This window comes from Gigantopelta aegis, chromosome 3 (assembly GCF_016097555.1).
Source record: "Gigantopelta aegis isolate Gae_Host chromosome 3, Gae_host_genome, whole genome shotgun sequence".
Classification (NCBI taxonomy): Eukaryota; Metazoa; Mollusca; class Gastropoda; order Neomphalida; family Peltospiridae; genus Gigantopelta; species Gigantopelta aegis.
In genome coordinates this window covers 73,091,648-73,103,852 of record NC_054701.1, presented here as the reverse complement: position 1 = coordinate 73,103,852, position 12,205 = coordinate 73,091,648, and positions in this window count along the sequence as shown.

Genomic DNA, 12,205 nt, shown 5'->3' with positions numbered 1-12,205 from the left:
TGGTTAAGGACCACACAGATATTGAGAAAGGAAACCCGCTGTCGCCACTTCATGGGCTACTCTTTTCGATTAGCAGCAAGGGATCTTTTATATGCACCATTCCACAGACATGATAGTACATACCACGGCCTTTGTTACACCAGATGTGGAGCACTGGCTGGAACGAGAAATAGCCCAATGAGTCCACTGACGGGGATCGATCTTAGACCGACCGCGCATCAAGCGAACGCTTTACCACTGGGCTATGTCCCGTCCCGCATATGAGAGATTCTGTGCTACTAATCGAAAAGTAGCCCATGGAATGGCGATTGTGGCGAGAGGTTTATCTCTCAATATCTGTTTTGTCCTTGACAATATGTCAGACGCCATATAACAGTAAATAAAAATATGCTGAGTGTGTCGTTACATACGTTTGGCTACAGTATTTATAAGATCTAGGTGTCATGGCAAGTTCACCGTGAACTATGAAAAACAATAAGCAGTGCTCATCTTTCAACAATTCGAAGGCTGGATCTAGTATAATGTAAAACGTCGTATCTCGTATCTATATATCAGTATAATGGTGTACACGATTACTTGGTCACATTCAAAACTGGTGTGTTCTACCATGGGTATAAAATTCGTATATTACCTGTTGAAATACCAACTCAGTAAGTAGTGTTTGATGTTTTATCCTCATTTCGCCTGAACATTAAAATATCGGTATCTGAGATTGTAATGGAAATTATACCTAACCGTTTCTGATTGTTTTATTGGGTTTTTTGTTGGTGTTGTGTGTGTGCATGCGTGTACGTGTGTTTGTGTGTGTGTGTGTGTGTGTATGCGTGTACGTGTGTGCGCGCGCGCGTGCGTGCGTGCGTGTGTGTGTTTTAAGGGGGGAGGGTGTTTGTTGTTGGTTTGTTATTAGTTTTTGTTTTTTTGTTGTTGGTAGTGGTGGTGGTGGTGGTGTGGTGGTGGTGTAGCTTTTTGTTTATTATGCGCGATTCGTAATAATTTCTTGAATAAAAACCTGAAAATTGTACTTTTGATGGACTACAACGTTTTACAAACAACAGAGGTAATGGTTTTAAAAAACTGCCGTTTATAGATTTTAAAAAATCCGTTTTCCCCAGAAACTACCACACAAACAGAAAATATGAAAGAAACTATCAAGAATTTAGTAATTATTAAACCTGGCTTTTGTCACACCTAGCAGATGTAATGATCCCATATAAAAGGTTATAGTCTTACGACTCTGTTTCAAACGTTCTGACTTTCTATGCTATTGTTTTATAAATATTTATAAATCTTTTTCATCTATAAAAGGCAGCTTCTTGGTGTTTATTACGTCAGTATCGGCCTCGGTAGTGTCGTGGTTCAGCCATCGGACATAAGGCTAGTAGGTACAGGGTTCGCAGCCCGGAACGGTCTCCCACCCAGAGCGAGTTTTAACGACTCTATGGGTAGGTGTAAGACCACTACATCTCTTTTCTCTCATTAATCACCAACAACTAACAACTAACCCACTGTCCTGGATAGACAACCCAGATAGCCGAGGTGTGTGTGTGTGTATGTGTATGTGCCCAGGACAGCGTGTTTGTACCTCAATTAGATATAAGCACGAAAATAAGTTGAGAAGTTCGAAAATTGTGTATAATACGCCAATAAATTACATAATAATGATTTTGGGTACACCTTATAACACTAACATAGGCGTGTTCTAGGGAGCAGGGTGTAGCTCAAGCGGTAGCATGTCCACTTGTGAAACGGTCGGTCATCGGATCGAGCCTTCTCAGTAGACCCATTTGCAGTTTGGGTTATTTTCCGTTCCAACCAGTGGTCCACAACTGGTTCATCAAAGGCCGTGGTATGTGCTGTCCTGTCTGTGGGAAAGTTCACATAAAAGACCCCTTGCTGCTTATCGGAAATAGTAGCCTATGTGGCGGCAGCGCGTTTCCTCTAAAGAAATATGTCAAAATGACCATATGTTTGACGTCCAATAGTTGATGATAAGATAAAAAAAAAAAACATCAATGTGCTCAAGAGGCGTCGTTAAATAAAACAAAACTTTTTAGGCGTGTTCTGCTGGTTGATCCACGCTGGTTCTTATTTCAAACAGCACATACAGCTTTCAACTTGAGAATGAGGAAAGCCGTACGTTTGCGTTCCACTGACCTGGTCTACGTTCAGTTTAAATTATAATCGTGGTTATTTCAAACAAAGGTTTCAGGACTATGTGCTGGCAAAGCACGCAGCTTTCTGGGCTTTCTGTCCAGAACGGGAGGGGGGGGGGGGGGGGGGGGGGGGTGGTGGTCAGTAGTTAGTGAGAAAGAGAGAGGTAATATTCAAACTTCACCGCCGACTCAGACTCTAGTTGGCGAGAAGTCGATTCACTTCTTGAAGTCCCGATTCTGTTCGTTCCTTGTAGTGTTTTGTTTCTCCAGTAAATTTGCAAGTATGCTTTTAACTTCATATTTGGCAGGTGCTCTCCTTCCGCCCCTCCTGCGAACCCATCCCAAATATGACTTGTCAAGCGTTAAATGCACACGTGCAACATTGAGATATTACTCGTCACAGCCAGTGCACCACGACTGGTATACCAAAGGTCGTGGTATGTGCTATCCTGTCTGTGGGATGGTGCATATAAAAGATCCCTTGCTACTAATGAAAAGAAAAATGTAGCGGGTTTCCTCTCTAAGACATATGTCAAAATTACCATATGTTTGGCATCTAATAGCCGATAGTGAATAAATCAATATGCTCAAATGGTGTTAAACAAAACAAACTTTGTTTCATAGCGGGTGCAACGTCCAAAAAGGAGCACCGGGCGGTATTCCAAAGTACACTAACATAACTTTGATCATTTCAACTTTGCGTATTGGTTATGCAAAAATAATTTTAGGTAACCTGTTTACTTTGTTGTTGGGTGTGGGTTTTTTGCGTAAACTGTTATGTCCTTGTAAATGTTGCCCTAAATTTTGCGTAAACTAATTAGATTTGTTTGAGCAATGCGAGACCAAATCTATTGTTCTCCAATTTTCAGATACCTGTATGATTTTATATAGATAATTTCCATGGTACTTTGAAGTTCGAGGAGGGGGGGGGGGCGCACCCTCGACCCCCACTCCTTGGATCAGCGCCTTGTTCATTTTGCGGAGCCTTACAAGTCGTCGACCTAAATTTGAGTTTGGCATGAGGTGAGCGACCAGAGCATGAACTGACCTGTACTCTAGACTATTAAGTATCTACCCCGCGTACACTCTCTGTGGAATGTGGTCTAGTTGTGTAACATTAACATCCAGGGCGGGACATAGCCCAGTGATACAGCGCTCGCCTCCATGCACAGTCGGTTTAGGATCGATCCCCTGAAGCCCCTCCTGCGAACCCATGCCAAATATGACTTGCCAAGCGTTAAATGCACACGTGCAACTTTACTGGGGGAAGAGGGCGGGCCGTAGCCCAGTTGTAAAACGGTCGGTGGGTCCATTGGGCTATTTCTCGCTCCAGCTAGTGGACCACGACTGGTATATCAAATGCCGTGATATGTGCTATCCTGTCTGTGGGATGGTGCTTATAAAAGATCCCTTGCTAGTAAATAAAAAATGTAGCAGGTTTTCATTCTGAGACTATATGACACAATTACCAAATGTTTGATATCCAGTAACCATTGATTAATAAATCAATGTGCTCTAGTGATGTTAATCAAAGCAAACTTTAACTTTAAAACCATGTCTGACGTGCGATACGTTGTAGGATCGAGCCATCTCAACAGACTCAATGAATTGGTTTCCGTTTCGATCCTCAGGTACCCTTAAACAACAACTCTGGTGGAAATGCAGTGGTTATATATGTATTATGTACTCTTACTTGTTTACATGTATGGTCATAGCATTACCCAATAGGTTGTTGTTTGGGGGTGCCTGTGCTTCGACCAATGTTGACATAACATAATCATGCAATTTTCTAACCTGTGGGTTAGAAAGCATTTTAAAAACGCCTTGTTAACTTGTATCGGTTGTTATATTGTGGCCACAGCTAAGTTGGGGGGTTTTCATATTCTAGACTAGATATTACCATATATTATAATAATGCTTTATAAACAATATTATATTTAAGACTTATCAAAATTACTAAATGTTTAACATCCAATAGCTGATGATTAGCATATATATTGAATCGAAATTTAGCATAGGCTAATGCCAATTGTATACTTTTCACACGTTAGTTACATTGTTTATTTGTAATACTTCTCCATGTTATATTGTTTATTTGTTTTGTGTCTCTGTAGTTCTTTAGCTACACATATGTATAAATACTGTAATAATACTGAACTATTCATGCTTTCTGGCAACATAGACTACTGTAAAAATTGTATGATACAATGGCAACTTTATTAAAGAAACATTGGGGAAAACGTGATTCATTTATTTTTAACCATTATTTTTCATGTGTATGTGTGTGCGTCCTCTATTGGTGTCGTTAAATAAAACTTTACCTTTGTGAACTTATTAATATTATAAATAAGAATGTTTACCTCCTGAAAGCCCTTTTTATATAGTTTAATCTTACTTATGTGTTTGTTATAAACACTTGTCACTTAACGTATGCGTGTATATGTATATATAATGTACTCCTCTGATGCCACCGGATGGTGGTTTTGAGTGAAATAAAGTTCTGTTCTGTTCTATTCTGTTCGGTTCTGTTCTGTCGATACACACATATTCATTTCCCGATGACGAAGCATTGTCTTATAAGGCCAATTCAGTTGTATGCGCACTAGTCGGTATAATGCCCTTGGCAAAACCGATCGATTGGTCACAGTACTTGATTCTATTAATACCAAATAATCCATCATTATCGCGTCACTGCAATACCATGTAACTGTCGACACGGAAGAAGAAAAGTTTTTAGCTGTTTAACTATTCCTTATCATGTTGACTATTGCGTGTGCAATATTACGGAATAGTCGAAGCTTTTAACTGCGATAAATATTTTAATGCAAATACATTGTGTACATGTAATGCAAAATAATTTCTTGGAACATCTCTTTTGCACCAACGATTCCTACAGCATGCACATATTAAGTGTTTAACATATTGACAGGTCTTCATCAACGATCAACGGCTTTTAGATGCGAAACATTTGGTAATTCTGACAGTCATAAAGAGGAAACCCGCTACATTTTTTTCCATTAGTAGCTAGAGATCTTTTACATGCGTTAAATAAAACACATCCTTCCTTCCTTCCTTCCTTCCTTCCATTCCCCCGATTAATGCAAATGAAGCAAAATCAGTTCATGGAACAGCTCTTAGCTCCAATCATTCCTTCAACGTTTAGGTGTTTAACACGTTAGTAAAGTTTGTTTTATTTAACGACGCCGCTAGAGCACATTGATTTTTTATCTTATCATCGGCTATTGGACGTCAAACATATGGTCATTCTGACACTGTTTTTAGAGGAAACCCGCTGTCGCCACATAGGCTACTCTTTTTACGACAGGCAGCAAGGGATCTTTTATTTGCGCTTCCCACAGGCAGGATAGCACAAACCATGGCCTTTGTTGAACCAGTTATGGATCACTGGTCGGTGCAAGTGGTTAACACCTACCCATTGAGCCTTGCGGAGCACTCACTCAGGGTTTGGAGTCGGTATCTCGATTAAAAATCCCATGCCTCGACTGGGATCCGAACCCAGTACCTACCAGCCTGTAGACCGATGGCTTGCCACGACGCCACCGAGGCCGGTTTTAACACGTTAGAATAGCTAAGCTTTTAACTATGGTTAATAGTTTAATGTAAATAATGTAAAAGTATTTCTTGGAACAGCGGTTTTTGCACTAAGTGGTCTTTCAAAGGCACGTTCCTGCTGATCACAGAATGTATGACACGGTATTTGAAATGCCAGTATTGAATTAATTTTCTTTTTATGTTAAAAAAGATAACAGTAAAATAATAAATAATAATAATAATAAAAAACACCTATTATTATTTTTTATTTTTTAAACATGCTGAACTTCCTCATTTATAGCCAGGACAGTCAGTACAAGACCTTTGACCCTTCTTTGGGCTGTAAAAAAATACTTGAATCCATCACGAGCAATCGATCCGGCGACCCTCCGTATGAAAGGCCTGCACTCTACCATAAACTTACATCCCGCAGCACGTTCCCTGTGTGCAGAAAAACAAAACAAAGTGCTTGTGAATTGTGGACAAACATCTGTTAAAGTTAAACAGGGTGCTTTTAAATAGCAGGTGCGATGTACAATATATATGATCATGTATGCCACACTACGTGATCCGTGGTTGCACACAATGGAATAATTGAACTTTGACCCGTAACAAAATCTTATTGATCGGTGCCGACGGGATCCGATTAAAAACGTTCGCACGCGTCGTCAACGTGGACTGAACGTGCTCGGCCTCGTTACCAGCAATGGTTTCTGCGCATCTTTGTTCACAGCCTCACACTGCAGCAATTATAATATAACAAAATAAGGGCGGGTCCGGATGAGTATGCAGGGATTTTTTGCACATAGAGGTCAATTTTAATTGCATTAATCTCCTACAGGGGCGGCACTGAGCTAAATCCTACCAGCGGGACGTAGCCCAGTGGTAAATCGCTCGCTTGATGCGCGGTCGGTCTTGGATCGGTCCCCGTCTGTGACCCCATAGGGCTATTTCTCGTTCCAGCCAGTGCACCACGGCTGATATATCAAAGACCGTAGCTTGTGCTATCCTGTCTGTGGGATGGTGCATATAAAAGATCCCTTGCTACTATTGGAAAAATGTAGCGAGTTTCCTCTCTAAGACTATATGTAAAAATTACCAAATGTTTGACATCCAATGACTGATGGTTAATAAATCAATGTGCTCTAGTGGTGTTGTTAAACAAAACAAACTTTATTTTGTAAATATAGCATACAAGAAATGCTTCTGTGTTTGTCTCTGATGGTTAAAATTGCATTTACTTCGTTCCCATTCCCACACAAGGAGGCGGGACGTAGCCCAGTGGCGGCGGGACGTAGCCCATTGGCGGCGGGACGTAGCCCAGTGGCGGCGGGACGTAGCCCAGGACGTAGCCCAGTGGCGGCGGGACGTAGCCCAGGACGTAGCCCAGTGGCGGCGGGACGTAGCCCAGTGGCGGCGGGACGTAGCCCAGTGGCGGCGGGACGTAGCACAGTGGTAACGCGCTCCTGTCTGTGGGATGATGTATATAAAATACTAGTATCCCTCGCTACTGATGGAAAAAATGTAGCGGGTTTTCTCTCTAAGACTATATGTCAGAATATTACCAAATGAAGAAGGAAGGAAGGAAATGTTTTATTTAACGACGCACTCAACACATTTTATTTACGGTTATATGGCGTCGGGCATATGGTTATGGACCACACAGATATTGAGAAAGGAAACCCGCTGTCGCCACTTCATGGGCTACTCTTTTCGATTAGCAGCAAGGGATATTTTATATGCACCATCCAACAGACAGGATAACACATACCACGGCCTTTGATATACCAGTCGTGGTGTACTGGCTGGAACGAGAAATAGCCCAATGGGCTCACCGACGGGGATCGATCCCACACCGACCGCGCATCAAGCGGGCGCTTTACCACTGGGTTACGTCTCGCCCCTGAATTACCAAAAGATTGACATCCAGTGTCCGATGATCGATAAATCAGTGTGCTCTAGTTATGTCGTTAAACAAACCAAACTTTAATTTGTAACTCTGAGACTATATATTATGTCAAAATTACCAAAATATTATACATTCTCTAGCCGATGATTAATAAATCGATGTACTCTAGACGTGTCGCTAAACAAAACTTGAACCATTCCCACACCGGTCCCATTCCTGCATGCCCAGAGTTAAGGTTATTATAGTCACCCTTGAGCAATTCTGTAGAAATATAACTGTCGTGGAAATGGGAGTAGGGTCACAAAACGGGTGGACACACTGAAAGTTGTGAGTTCTGCAATGCTATCATAAATGTTCCATCCTTAGGGATGTAGGTCTTGGCAAAAATCACTATAAGCATCCGTACCCCCAACCCCACCCCCACCCCTCAGGCGGTACCAATTAGTCAAAGTTTGGGTCCTGGCTCATGTAGTATATATATATAGGTCTTGAACTCGTCCGTGTGACAGGTGACGTTATTGATCTGCACCTGGTTAATGATGATGCACTGGCCCCATTGTAAACACCATTAAAGGACTCATTCATCTTGAAAGTTGCATTATTGTCACACATGTTAGATATCAGTTATTAGAAATATCAATAGTCCAAAAACAACATATGTTGTTTTTTGTGTGGGTTTTTTGTTGTTGTTTTTTGTTTTTTTGGGGGGGTTTTGTTTGGGGTTTTTGTTTGTTTTTTGTTTGTTAGGATTGTTTGGGGGGGGGGGGGGGGGGGGGGGGGGGGGGTAGAAAATCATCTAGTATTAGGTCTATAGCAGTTGAAACTGATCTGCATTACGTAAGCATCGGTCATCAGAGGTGATAATGGCATCTCAAGACTGGTTGGTTGATCATTTTCATTTCAACTTATTTTCGTGCTTATATCCAATTAAGGTTCAAGCACGCTGTCCTGGGCACACATATTAGCTATCTGGGCTGTCTGTCCAGGACAGTGGGTTAGTTGTTAGTGGTTCGTGAGAGAGAAATGGGTGTAGTGGCCTTACACCTACCCATTGAGACCGTAAGAACTCGCTCTGGGTTGGAGCCGGTACCGGGCTGCGGACTCTGTACCTACCAGCCTGTAGTCCGATGGCTTAACCACTGCGCCACCGACGCATACGCAGGCACAGCAGAAGAAAGTGATTTTTTTCTTCTTCTTCTTTCTTTTTTTTTTTTTTTTTTTTTTTTTTGTAGGTGTGTGCTGACTAACAGGGCATCGGGAGATGCGGGGACATGCTCCTCAAGAACATTTTGAAAACTAGCGAATTTTGTTTCAATGTATTTTCCGGGGAAGCATGACTCGATCCCACCCACCGTGAAACTTCGTTCGCCGGAGTCTGGACACCCCCCCCCCCCCCCCCTTCCTGCATACGCACCTGTAGGAGTTGAATTTGCATTTTTTCTTAAACCCATATGTTTAAGCATTGTAAGTGCATGTAGTTACACACTTAAGTAAAAAAAACTAAAATAACAAAAATACAATAAATACAAAATAATTAAAAAAGAAAAGAAAAAGGCTTTTAAATTGGGCCCTATAGATGTCCTGAAATGCAATTTTCTGCATTCTAAAAGTACAGTCCATCGGCACTGAAGGAAGGCGCACTCAACACATTTTATTTACGGTTATATGGAAAGAAAGAAATGTTTTATTTAACGACGCACTCAACACATTTTATTTACGGTTATATGGCAAAGAGGAAAGATATTGAAAGAGGAAACCCGCTGTCGCCACTTCATGGGCTACTCTTTTCGATTAGCAGTAAGGGATCTTTTATATGCACCATCCCACAGACAGGATAGTACATACCACGGCCTTTGTTACACCAGTTGTGGAGCACTGGTTGGAACGAGAAATAGCCTAATGGGTCCACCGACGGGGATCGATCCTAGACCGACTGCCTATCAAGCGAACGCTTTACTACTAGGCTACGTCCCACCCCCTCACAAAAAAAGGATTAAATTTGTTTTGTTTAACGACACCACTAAAGCACATTGATTTTTTATTTTATCATCGGCTATTGGACGTCAAACATATGGTCATTCTGACACTGTTTTTACAGGAAATCCGCTGTCGCCACATAGGCTACTCTTTTATGACAGGCAGCAAGGGATCTTTTATTTGCACTTCCCACAGGCAGGATAGCACAAACCATGGCCTTTGTTGAACCAGTTATGGATCACTGGTCGGTGCAAGTGGTTTACACCTACCCATTGAGCCTTGCGGAGCACTCACTCAGGGTTTGGAATGAATGAATGTTTAACGACACCCCAGCACGAAACATACATCGGCTATTGGGTGTCAAACTATGGTAATGCAAACAAATAAGGTGATGATCAACATCAATATAAAAATTCAAGATTTAAACAAAAACACAGTGTAAAGAACCGTGCAAAAACACAAATATCACAGATAGATACTGACTTTTATTCAAAATTTCAATTTGTGCTGTATTGGCCATTCTCAAAGAGAATGTTACACCCCTGCACCACGGTGAGGTTACAGCACGCGCAGAGGAGTCGGTATCTGGATTAAAAATCCCATGTCTCGACTGGGATCCGAACCCAGTACCTACCAGCCTGTAGACCGATGGCCTAACCACGACGCCATCGAGGCTGGTTAAAAGACCTATGAACCGGCCTGTGTGTGTGTGTGTGTGTGTGTGTGTGTGTGTGTGTGTGTGTACCAAGGACAGCGTGCTTCAACAATAACTAACTATAAACATGAACATATCTTTATATACTGTATTTAATATTCATAGTAGTGAAGGTGCAGATCCAGGGATTGGTGCTGGAGTGCGCACCCTCCCCTATTGAATTCCGAAGTGTCCATTAACTATTACTTTGAGCGGAGGGCATAATAAAAATAGTTTTGATACATGTCATCTAGAAATCGTGTCACAAAATGCTTAAATTTCATCGCAACGCTCCTTATAGATTCCCTTGTTATTGTAAACAAAGATGGCAGCGTCAGCGTCCGGCGGTTAATTTTGATATTGCTTTCAAGATCGTCACATGTTACCGATGCTGTGATTGGTCAGCGATGACATCGTGTAAGGGACATAATCGGTGTTACAAATTTTCTTCCAATAGAGGGCGCTAGTAGTGGATATCAATAATCTTGACTGCATGTATCAAGGCTGAATACGAGGAACGAATATTAGCCTTGATTTATGAAGATGGCGCGCACAAATGCACAATAATAACCTACTTTCTGCTCAGGCGCGTTTAGAGGGGTTTTGGGTAGAACAGGACCTTTTCCCCTCCTTTCCAGGGGGTTTGTGTAGAACAGGCTCTCCCCCCATCTTTTCCAAGCCAATGTTTTGTTTTAAATACTTTTAGGGGGACTCCTTATACAATTTTCTCACCAGTTTAGACACACACACCCATCCCCTGCACAATTTCCTGCACACGCGCCTGCTGCTTCCACTTCTGGTAGAACAAAAATAATTTTTAACACCATCATGCACGCACGCGCACGTCCACACACATGCATAGTTGTCTACGTTCTACTCAGGTGCGTTTAGAGGTATTTGGGTATTTGGGCATACCCTGCTCCCCCTTTCAAGCAAATTATTTTTTTAATGTATTTTCAGGGGGAACAGAAAGAAAGAAATGTTTTATTTAACGACGCACTCGACACATTTTATTTACGGTTATATGGTGTCAAAGATATGGTTATGGACCACACAAATATTGAGAGAGGAAACCCGCTGTCGCCACTGCATGGGCTACTCTTTTCGATTAGCAGCAAGGGGTCATTTATATGCACCATCCCACAGACAGGGTAGTACATACCACAGCCTTTGATATACCAGTCGTGGTGCACTGGCTGGAATGAGAAATAACCCAATGCGCCCACTGACGGGGATCGATCCAGGAGGAACAGAACACGACGCCCCTAAAAACATTTCTCACTAGTTTAGAAACACCTCCCCTCCCATCCTCAAGCCTCACTCTGTCCATTGCCAAATTAGCTATTTGCTAAAAAAAAATATACAAAGTGGTTACAACATTTTAATCTGGCTAATAATTTTTTTTATTAAATTAGCCACTTTTGAATAATTTTCAAGAAAATACTCCATGTGAAAACTGTCAAAAACTAAATTATTTCCAGTGTGAGCTGCATCTCCTGCAGGGGCGGGACGTAGCCCAGCGGTAAAGCGCTCGCTTTATGCGCGGTCGGTGTGGGTTCGATCTCCGTCGGTGGACCCATTGGGCTATTTCTCGTTCCAGCCAGTGCGCCACGACTGGTATATCAAAGGCCGTGGTATGTGTTATCCTGTCTGTGGGATGGTGCATATAAAAGATCCCTTGCTACCAATAGAAAAATGTAGCGGGTTTCCTCTCTGAGACTATATGCCATAATGACCAAATGTTTGACATCCAGTAGCCGATGATTAATAAATCAATGTGCTCTATTGGTGTCGTTAAACAAAACAAAATGTCATACACACACGCCTGCTGCTGCTGCCGCTTCTGGTAGAAAAGGCAATAGCATCTAGTAACTATTATTCTATTAACATAAGTAAAAATTGGCTGAAACAAATTTCTTC